A 12,637-nucleotide genomic window follows, 5' to 3' on the forward strand; every position below is an offset into this window, starting at 1 on the left:
AGTGGACAAGCTGATCAAACTCTTTTTATCAGAAAGGAGAATGACGAATTTATAGTAGCTCAAGTCTATGTTGATGATATCATCTTCGGGTCTACAAAGGATGAACTTGCTCATAACTTCTCGAAGCTTATGCAGGCCGAGTTCGAGATGAGCATGATTGGAGAGTTGAATCACTTCCTTGGATTGCAGATTCGTAAGCAAAAGCCAGGTATATTCATATCTCAATTTAAATATGCCAAAAATCTTGTGAAAAATTTTGGTTTGAAATATGCTAGTCTTGTTAGAACTCCCATGAGCCCTAATGTTAAACTCACTGTTGACTTGTTAGGCAAAAGTGTTGATTCTTTCTTGTATAGAAGCATGATAGGTAGTCTCTTTTACCTTACTGCTAGTAGACCTGACATTAGTTATAGTGTTGGAGTGTGTGTTAGATATCAAGCAAATCTCAAAGAGTCTCATATGATTACTTTAAAAAGAATCATAAAATATGTCAAAGCCACTGCCGATTTCGGAGTGTGGTATAGCAAAGACATAAACGATGTCTTAGCTGGGTATTCTAATGCGGAATGGGCTGGGAATGCTGATGATAGAAAAAGTACATCGGGGTTACTTTTATGTGGGTAATAATCTTGTCTCCTGGATGAGTAAGAAGTAGAATTTCATCTCCTTATCCACTGCTGAGGCTAAATACATTGCTGACTCTAGTTGTTGCACCTAACTTCTGTGGATGCAAAAACTCCTTGATCATAGTATTCGTCAAGAACAACTTTCCATTTATTGTGACAATACCAGTGCCATTAACATCTCTAAAAATCCTGTTCAACATTCTTGAACAAAACATATAAAGATATGACACCACTTCATTTGGGAACTTGTCGAAGATAGCACACTCCCTCTTGAGTTCATCCACATTGATGATCAGAAGGCCAACTTGTTCACCAAGCCTCTTGATAGCAAATGTTTTGAATTCTTATGCCAAAACATTGGTGTAATCTTCATGGAGTGATCTCTCCTCTTTCTCCTCCTTTCTTATGCATTTGCATCTAGTTTTTTGCTTTGTGTGTTTCTTTATGTTTTTGTTTGGTTACTTTTCAGTTTTTGCTTTATTTGTTAATCATAAAAATTGATTAAAGTTTCTAAACTTGTGTACCTTGCATCTAGTTGTATATTGGTACTTGTGTACCTTGGATGACCATTGAAACAAAGTTTCTAAACTTTGTATCTCTTGTAACTTAGATGAGCATTTTAATGCACAATTAAGCAAGTAAGCTTTGTGGCTTGTGTTGGTGATGAGTATGATTAAGTAATTTTTTATACTTAATACTTATATCACTCTTTTTGACGGGAATGACTAGAAAATCCTAAGAGAAATGCATAAATAATCATCTCACCGCTAAAGCCCACTAATCATGTATAACATTTGTGTGCTTTGGCACAGCAAAATTGTGATGCTTTAAGCTTACATAATTGGGTAATTCCTTCTCTCTCTTATATGCCCATGCATGCTATGCTCAAAAGAAAAATATGCAAAGAAAATAAAAGCAAAAAGAATCAAAATGCTTTTAAAAATGATTACAAATGTGTTTTTAGGAGATATGAGAGTTATAGGATGTACCTCGAAGGTGATAATCTCATTAAACAGTTATGATTTTGTGTGAGTGTATTAGATTCTCTCATATTTCAAATCTTCATAATATGAGACACTTATGCACTCTTGCTATGCTTTCACACACAACATGTATACTCTTTACTACTTTTGATACAGGTGCAGGTATAATGCGATTTGGCCATCACAAGGAACACATGTGTTAATATATGCTCACTAAACTATCTTAAGTTGTTTTTGAAATATAAAATTGGTTAGACTTGTTTAGTGTGTGTGGGTTTTTGGATCTATGGATGTTATGCTTATATGTTGAGAGATGTTTTGAGAGCTTAATATGTTGCTTAGATCTATGGTTGAGTAGCTTGCTTGTTGCCTTCATCTTTATGTGTTTTTTCTCCCTTGAAAAACTCATTTTCTTCAAGCTTGACAGCTTCTCGACAGATCCTCAACAGATTCCATTTCTATCGAGCTTTCTTTCTTCAGTTTTGATAGAATCTCGACAAATCTTCGATCCATCAAGTTTTCTGGGTTTCTTCTAGACAGCATCTCGATCCATCGAGCTGATTTTCTAAGAATTCTATCCACTTGATAACTTCTCGACAGATTCTCGATCCATGGAAGTGAGTTTTGCCATCGACAGATCCTCGACAACACCTTGACAGATTAATTTATGTTGAGATTTAGTGCTCAATAGATCCTCGATAGAATCTTCGATTCATCGAGCTGTGTTTTATATTTAAATTTGAGGCGCAATTCAGACTTCACTCTTCTCATATCTTTCTCGACAAATCTCGTTCTCTCTCACCCTAAACACTTTCCTCTCACTCAAATCTCTTTACCCACTCAAGTTTCGGCCAAGATCAAGCTCAAATTACTTGGTAAGCATCCTAAATCCCTTCATTTTCATGCATTCATGCATTTTTAGACCTAGGTTTTGGGTTTTTGAGTTTGTTGTGAAAATTTTGGGTTGGGTTATGTTGATTTTGTGATATACGCTCATGCATTACATTCTTATTGCATTATAACAATGTTTCATGCATTTTAAATGTGTGATTGATTATTGTTGTTTGAGTGCTGGTAGATTTGGATTGGATTTTTACCCATGATGCTTTTAATTTTTGCACATCACATGTTCATGCATTTACGTCTCTTTTCTTTCCTATTTTGAGTTGTGATGTGTTCTGCTCTCTCTTTCTCCTTTACTCTCTTTTGGATAGATTGCACTATGGCACCCAAACAGTGCAAATCCACTCCGGCTCAGAATCCTCTTCAAGGTTCCGAGTATTCTTCTCCTTTTCCCCCCTTTCACATCTGGTTCCATGATGAGAAGGCCTTCTAGGCCTTCTCTGAGAACTTCTAGAAATGTGGCGTTCATGTGGAACATTAGGTTATCCTGTCGGATTTTGTCGACACTCCTCTACTCGATGTCATCGGACTTGGGGATGGGAATCTCTCTGCAAGAAACCCTTGAGGTGTCCCGTCGTGTTTATACAGGAGTTTTACTCCAATATACATGGCATCAATACCTTTGTACCTCAGTTTGCTACTACATTCAGAGGTACACGTATCGTAGTTACTCTGAATCTTATATCTGAGGTTCTACATGTTCCTAGGGTAGTGCATCTTGACTACCCTGGATGTGAGCGTCTCTAGACAGTGTCTAGAGATGAGCTTCTCTCTCACCTTTGTGAGAATCCTTCCACATGGGGTGGTAAGCTAAACACCTCATGCTTGGGCTTTGCCAAAGGCCCGAGGTTCCTTAACATGGCGATGACATTCACTCTCACTCCTTTGTCTCACTATAACTCCATCACTGAGTCTCGTGCTCGTTTTCTTTTGTCTCTTTTAGAGGATCTTTCTATCGACTTTTCCTTTTACTTCATCACATCTATTCTAGATGTGTATTTGGATACTGCTACACGTGATAAGCTCATCTTCTGTTCGGCTATCAGGCGTATCCTCACACACTTTCACATTGGATATTGAGGTAAGGGTCCAATTGTAGGTTGGTATTTCAGGATAGGCCAAAAAGTTTGATAAGATTCCTTATACTTGTAACCGCTTGTGACTGATAATGGTGGATTCTCGAGAATGGTGACCTTAAATTTACCCGGTGGGATTTTGCCTCCGTGATTTTCCACATTCGTAAACAAATCACCTGTTTCAAATTTATTTTCCGCCGCATTAAGTTATTTGGTGATTTGTTTGTGCTATCACACTATTGCATGTAATTTGACTAATTAATTAATTTGCAAGGGGTCAATTCATTTTAACCCAACAACATTGACTATCATTTATTTAACAATTTTTTTGGGGCTAAATTATCTTTCACACTCATTTATATTCACTATTTCACTTAGAAAAAAAGAGACTTCAACTTGTGGTATGCTCTGGCCTGAGTTTTCATATTGCTTGGTGCTTTATTTATGTATTATTATCTATTACTTGCTGCTATTTATTGCTTTGTTAATGTTTTCTTACCATTAACCACTCATTTCCGTGACAATGAAATACAAGTATTAAAACAAAACAAAAATTCTAGAGTTATGTATAGAGATGTTTTGTTGGATTTTTTTTGGGAAAATTACACTTTACCCACCTGTGGTTTGCCCAAAAAATACTTTGTCTACCTGTGGTTTAAAAATTGGCACTTTACCCACCTGTGATTAGCTCCGCTTGTCTCCCGTTATCCACTTTTATTAAAAACAGGGGTAAATTTGTATTTTATTATCCTTTAATGTCTCTCTCTTCTAAAAACATAAAAAACTAAAAAATCAAGGGAAAAGAAGATCTAAAAGCTAGGTTTTATAAAAATTAAAACCTAACTTTTACATCTTCTTTTCATGTCTCAATTTTTTATCAAAACTTTATTATGTTCACATATTTCAGTGGTAAATTTAACCTATAGTTAGGTACAATATTGATCCAAAGAGCTAATTAGTTTATTGCAACTCCTATGCAAGTTAGTCGAGTCCCCTAGATAAGGCTTGATTCTTTTCTCAGGTACTTGAGTACTGGGAATTTATGTTCTTTTTGATTGTACTCATAAAAAATTTGAGCATAGTTGACTCCCTTTCCTCCAAAATTATGGGAGCAATCACGTTATTTATCTGTTTTCTTTTTCTTTTTTTTGGGTGCTTTAATGACGTCCAACCCATGGTTGTCAAAATCGCGATCCGGATCGTAGGATCGTACGATTTTACGATCCCACCTCATCAAAACGTTTAAGATCGCACTAGGATCGTAAAAATGCTAGGATAGTATGTAGGATCGTGTAGGATCGTATAGGATCGTAGGATCGTATAGGATCCTACCAACAACATAAATTTTTGGTTTTTTTTTTATCAAAATTTTTTTTATTAAGTTTGTTTGATCATTTTATAGTTGCTGATTAGTGATAAAATATTTAGACTTCTATAATAATGAGTCTTTATATATGTTCTTTGGAAAGTTCCATACTGTTTAGAAATAGCGAGCAACAATTTTGAGTTTAATCTTTCAAGCAATTTCTCTAGCGGTTGCAAACTCTAACATGAATATATGTGGCTCCCCTTCTGCAACCAAACACTAGAGTTTTATAGAAGACCTTGTGAGGTGTGAACTATTATCCTAAATCATCAAAAGCAATAATGTTCATGGCATGAGAGTTGGGTTTTAGATATATTTACTAGGAAACTGATTCTACATTTGTCATTCATCTCCTAATATTACTAATATATATATATATATATATATATATATATAATTTTATCAGCTATGCTTGTATTTGTATATTGATCGATTGATTTTTTTGAGTATGCTCTTTAATTGTTGTTGAGTGGTATAATTTGAATAGTTGAGTGTGACATTGTATCTTGATGTCTTTTGTAGTTCTAGTATACAAATATATAATGTCTACATAGATGATGAAATGGGTGATGATGATTAGGAATTTAGGACGGTAGTTATACGAATCTTGGAATGAAAATAATTAAATGTTCACTTCACCTTAATATTCATTTTACTTTTGGATTTCATATTGTAGTTAGCTAGTTTCCATTTGTTAACTTATTTTGGATTTCAAACTTGGAACTTAGAACTTAGAATTTGGACAATATTTTCCATATGTTTTGATTAATATTTTGGTATTTGGTTGCTTATTAAACATTTATTGAAATTTTTAAATACATTAGGTCAAAACTTAAATATATTTATTTCGTTAGTATAGACTTAGTGACATATGACATGCAAATAATATCATATGATGCAAATCTTAGTTTTTTTGTGGATGAATTTATAATTTATGTGATTATTCAACATACAAAGTCACTATCAATGTGTTTTTTGCTTTAAATCTGAAAATATGTAGGATCTTACGATTTACGATTCGATCCTACAATTTACGATCCTACCTACCTTCAACGATCTCACGTAGGATCCCGATTTTGACAACCTTGGTCCAGCCTAACAATTGAATTGCAATTGTTTGAATTTGGATAAATTCAAAAATTGGACTAAGCCATCCATTTTTGTTTATTTTCCTAGAGTTTTTAAGCTAGTTTACCGTCTTGCTTATGTTGGAATATCATACATTTAATTACATCTTCAATAAAGTCATCCATATGTGCAATATGTTGCAGTTTCGGCCCATATGTTGATGCGTATGGGATCAGCATCCACATATTCGCATTTCTTTATTGTTTCTTTTTACTGAATACATGCTTTGGTAGCCAGAGGCGTGGAGAATAAATGTTGTTGCATTTTAGTGATATTTAGACAGCTGTGAATGCAGAAAGAATGTGGCTGCCTTAGCAATTGCAGAAGCTATGCAGCGCTACTGCCTTAGATCTTCTATTTTAACACTTTGCTTCCATCTTAACCTTAACCTATTCTATGAATTAGAGAAAATTCAATAGAAAGTTCAGGTGGGTAAAGTGCTTTGGTTTTAGATTTAAAAGTTGATACATGAAAAGGAGATGTAAAAGTTAGGTTTTAATTTTTACAAAACCTAGCTTCTAGATCTTCTTCTCCCTTGGTTTTTTTAGTTTCTTATGTTTTAAGAGGAGAGAAACATAAAAGGGTAACAAAATAAAATTTTACTTTTGTTTTTAACAAAGGTGGGTAACGGGAGACAACCGGAACTAATCTTAGGTGAGTAAAGTATCAATTTTTAAATCATGGGTAGGTAAAGTGTTTTTCGGGCAAACTACAGGTGGGCAAAGTGTAATTTCCTTTTTTTTTTTTTTAATAGGGACACGCCTCGTCGGTTTTATGTCACATAAGCCTCAGACATGTTCTTTTAAGCCACATAAGTTGTTGATGTATCCGGTTTATAAGAATTAGTCTTTACAATATCAGAATTAAAAAAAGTTGAGAACATGCTTTGTTTCTATAGAAAATGTTTTCATATTTGGTACAGCGGAAAATGCAATTCAATGAAAAATGTATTCTGATTCAAGAGAGGAAGACATTTTTTGGAATGTTACAAACTCAACTAAACACTACAAAAACACTGTACCTTCTATTCGCTTAAGTTTACACATAGCACTATATTTGCTAAAGTTTAAACCACAATTACGATTTACCCAATGGTTTTTTGTTGATATAATCAAGGGTGAGAGAGGTGACTAGTCATTGCTACTCTCTCTCTCTCTCTATCATGAAAACAATACCTTTAAAAGAATTAATGCCTAAGGTTAGTAAGGTGACAACATGCACTCTTTCGTATGAGGTGAATTTGATCTTATCCCTAGTCAGATCACTAGCGATTTCAAGTAATAAAATACAATAATCCTAAATTAAATTAATATTAATGATGCCATTTATGAACATCTAATCTTATAGATATTAAGGAAGGGTATGATGGTTCATTGATTAAACCGTTGGATTATTACTTAATTTAGTCTAATATATATGTGTCTATATATATATACATTACATAATACATAAGCAAAACAAAGATTAATTAAAATAAATAAATTTTTATTCAGTTTAAACACAGTATGCAAATATATGAAAGATTGAAATTGATATGATAATATTGTTCAAAAAATTTGTTAAGAAATGACTTAAAAAAAGGACACTTGAATTGATGTTTTGGTTACTTATTTCAAGTTTAAAAGCAAAAGACTTAGTGTCCATTTGGTTTGCGCGTCCACGTCTCATGTTTTGCCTTTTTTTTCTTTTTTTTAAGTCCAGTGCCTCTTGCATTGTCCATGTCCATGAACAGTGCAAATAGACAAATGAACAGTAATTTTATTAATGAACAGTAACCGAAATATAGTTTTTTTTTTATTGTTTTTAATTTTCAGTTTTCAGCAAAATAAGCGGTACCTAAATGCACACTTAAAAACCCATAAACAAAAGTGTAAAATCAAATGAATGTATGGTTATTTAATCACGTTATGTGGTTTGGTATTTTCTAAAAAATCCATTGACTTTTTGATAGTTTAATATATATATATATATATATATATATATATATATATATATATATATTTTATAAATCCGGTATTTCTTTCACACCAATCCAAAATTTTGCAGTCCACCAGTTCGACATAACCATTGGTTGGTCTAATTTCATGAGTAGAAGTTTTTGTTCATATAATTTGTTGACATGACATGAAATATAAACCATTTTCCATATTGACCAAACAATATAAAATGTTTCCCAGTTCATTTTCAAGATATCAAAAACAAAATGACTCAATTTTCCACAAAAAAATCATTTCAAGAAAATAAGTAATTTTCCTCAAAAAAAAAAAACAGTTTCCATTAAAACAAACGGTAGATCTAAATAACATAATATCCAAATACCCAAAAAGATTAAATTCACATATTTTTAGAACCAAGGTCATTTTTTTTGGCACGTGGGAAAGTGCTCACATGGCACTGCAGTTCACTATTGTTTAAACCATACAATTATGATCTTATATAATTGTTTACCACACAGTTTTTGTTGAAGATTAAGGATGGAGGAGACAAAAAGTAAGCCATAGCTAGTAACTATTCTACCCTCTAAGAAATTATTGCCTAATAGGAAGAGATTGGGTCCAGTGCATTAGACGGTTGAGATAATGGAACATTGACAAGTATCCTCTTTTAATTACGTGTTACCATTGTAATGAACTATTACAGTGCATCTAAGCCAAGTCTAAATACTTTTAAAGGAAGGTGACCGCATACAGCATGCGCTCTGAGCTATAACTTGATATCCCTTTATCAATGAATAAGTGATTTAAGGTAGCAAAAATACAATATAATAGTAATTTTTAAGTAGAATATATGTGTCATCACCGCCATTTCCGGATGTTCAAATTCATGACTTACTTTTTGATTATATATAAAACTAGTTTAACAAAGACTTTTTTATTAGCAAAGTATATGCCTGACAAGGTAAACCAATTGAAAGCAACTACCTCTTTGTTTCTAAAGAAAGGAGAAAACTAAAGAAAGAGAACCAATTGGAACCAATTTTCTCAACGATTTAAAATTGAAGTCCATTGTAATTGGTCATCGTCACTATCAAACTTTTGACTATTGGGGGCTATGGGGATACAATTTCTATGATATTTTTTTTTAACATGTTGGGTTGCCATTTGCAATACCCCTAAAAAAATTTCATCTACTTTTCTATTTTTCCTTAATCACTTTAAAAAATTAAAAAAGAAAGCAAATTGGGTTCCATATAATTAATTTGCATCTGGTTTAACTTATATATATGTGTGTGTGTGTGTGACAGAGAGAGAGAATTTTTTTTTTCCTGAATATGCATGCATAGGATATTAACAATAACACAAGACAAGAACTTGTGAAACCATGCTTGTAAAACGTCTTTAACCATTGGCAGAGTGTCATTAGGATCTGGCTCCCCCCATTTAAACAAAACAAAAAAAAAAAAAATCTTATGTACAAATTTTTAAATGGTATATATCAATTACTTTTTCTTCTGAGAATCAAACACACACAAGAGGAGAATAAGGTTCTAACCTAAATAAACAATTTATATCTAACATAATTAATTACTTAAATTAATTGGACATTCATAAATTTAAAATTAACATAGTTATCCTCGCAATTATATATGAGAATCACAAACTAATGGACATAGGATCTAAAAGTTGTTGGTTCTCAAAATGGTTATCCAAATGACAATGTTATATCCCTTAGATTGAGGATTTTATACATGAAGTTACCACTTCATTTAATTAAAAGGAAAATTAAGAAATCCTTCAAAACACAACTTGCAATTTGAGATTACATTGTTGTTTAATAAGGGAACTAAAATCGAAAATTACATGACTTTTATTCCTAATCACAATCTGAAAAATAATATAAAATTACAACTCGTTTTGCTATTTACAAATGAGGAAAATGATGCTATGTTAGCTCAACTCGGTAAAGGAGGAGATAGTTAACATTGTAGCTTGGATTGATGACATAGCAAGTCGACTAGGGCGCCTAAGATTCATTGAATGCAATAAAGTCAGACTTCACATATATGGGAAGACATTCATATCCACCTATCACTACTGGATCTTGCAATGCCAATCCCAACAATCAAAGGATAGCTATGAGATTAGAATAACATATTATACATAATAGCATCCCTAACATTATGGAGTAATGCAATCTCAAACAATAATATAAATATGAAGAGATATGTACCGGAAAAAGTATGCTTAATAACCCCTACCAATGCTACCCTGCAATTCCCTCACAGTTTCATATAGCTTATTTACTAACTTAGGCATCAAAGAGTCCCCTTATTAACAAACCCTGGCAAATCTCTATTGCTTTGCTTTGTTTTGCAATTGCTAATGGATCGAGTGGAGTTGTTGATCAAATTGCTTCATCAGTTACAATAGAAGAAGCATAAGTTACAAGGATAATTTACTAGCCTATATCTAAGTTTGGGTTTAGGTTATAAAATGAGAAGGTGTTAGGAGTTCATTCCACTCAACTTGAAAGCCAATTTTCCAATATGGAATGGCCATACCATGTGCATAAACATGCATTCTCCATATTATTGTCATATGAATAAACAATAATTATATAAAAAATAACTCCTAAGTTCATAGATGAAACCACAATCATCAGATTATGATGTTCACCATGAATTTCTTTTGCACATTATGATCATATTTCATCAGATTAAAATATGGTCCTATCATGTATGTTCATTTAAAAAGTATGTTCATTTAAAAAGTTGTACTTTATAGTATTTATAAGTAGGTATAAGTAGGTAATAAGGTTGTCCATCAGAACCCACAAACCGATTCACCTGCCCAAACCGCTTGGGCTGACCCGAAAATTGGCCTACCCAACGTTGGTGACGGTCGAAAATGGGTCTTTGCTACCAAAAATTGACTTAGGCGGGTCGGATGGTGGGTTTTCTTCTTTAAAACCCGATATACCCAATTTGACTGACGAAACACATGAAAGAAGGTCGGATTTACCTAGATCTGTTCAGATTCATCGATATTCTGGTGAACTTTTGGTAGTTTTTGGTTAGATCCAGTGAAGATCTAGGTTTTCTTGCTTCGATCCGGTGGTGAGATGAAGATTTTGCTCAGATCTGTGCTTGATGTGGTGCTTTTGCTTCGATTTTTACTTAGATCCGGCGATGAGATGAAGTTTTCGCTCAAATCTAGGCTTGATGTGGTGGTTTTTGCTTTGATTTTTGCTTAGATCCGGTGATTTTGCTCAAATCTGGGCTTGATGTGGTGATTTTGAGCTTCGATCTGGTGATTGTAACTTAGTACCGAGGCTGACTGACCCGACCGTTGTCCACTAGAGACTGATCTGACTCGACCCAAGGTCGTTTGAGGTAGGCAGCGGGTCGTTCAATCGTCCACCCAATGTAAGCGGATCGATTGCAAGTTGGGCATAAACCTAACCTAGATCGGCTCGTGGACACCCCTAGTAGGGAACAAAATTAGGCTATAAAGTTATTTTCCAATTGAGAGAGAGAAAAAAAAAAAAAAAACTTTTTTTGGCATTCTTGCTTGAGTGAGGCACATGCGAACTTTCCACTTGAGTTATTGATATGCTTAATTAAAAATGGAGTTCGCTTGAGCAAGATTTCCCATATTGCATTTCTTCATATAGCTTTAAGACGTGACAGTATCTTTACAAAACACCTAGTGATACAAACAATTTTTCAAATTATATTGTTAATGGATATTGCCAATTTAAATCTCACAATGTGCGACATACTTTTATGTGCTTGTTTGGTTTGAATTTTTTTTTTCTCATTTAACTTATTTTTTACGTATAGTTTTCTAAAGTATCATTTTTTTAAGGTGAAGTCTATTTTTATTGAACTTTTTTTTTTAACATAATAAACTAATAAAAACAAGTTCTACCAAACCAATGCTGCATCTAAACACATGAGTCTTAAAAAACTAGATTCAAGTTTATTGTGTGAAAGGAAAGTTTGTTACCTAACTTGCTCATGCACAAAACATCAATCATTAAATTTAAATTCAAATTTAATGACACGTGTGAACTCTTTATTCATTATTTCTACGAATTGAGTAATTATTCAAAATACAGCAATATAGTAGAATCAATTATGAATGCGAGAAAATGAGCATTATGTCAATATATTTTAAGAAGACCTAATAATTTTTCTTACCGATTACTTTCTCTCTTTTTTTGAAAAAACTTTTTATTTTACGAAGAAAGAAAAGGTGATATATTGTAAAAAAAGAAAAGAAAAAAAGAAAAGGTGCTGACTTCCAATTCCAAAGTCCTGATTGTGAAGTGTGAGGCACACATAAGTCTTGCTACACGCCAAGCAAGATTGCACAAACCCAAACCACCCTCCATCCCACAGCTGTCCCACGTGCGAGAAAATACTAACCGTGCTTCACATTCGCACGTGCGAATCCACGCGCTCGCCAAATTCGCTTATATCCTCCGCAGCATTTAAAAAATTTCCCATTTTTTTTAAATTAAAAAAAGAAACCAAACAAAAATTAAAAAAAAAATTAAAAAAAAAAAACGTTTATAAAACAGGAAGAGCCTCATAAAAGCAAATCTACAAAT

The sequence above is a fragment of the Castanea sativa genome, chromosome 12 (genome assembly GCF_040712315.1).
Source record: "Castanea sativa cultivar Marrone di Chiusa Pesio chromosome 12, ASM4071231v1".
Taxonomy (NCBI): Eukaryota; Viridiplantae; Streptophyta; class Magnoliopsida; order Fagales; family Fagaceae; genus Castanea; species Castanea sativa.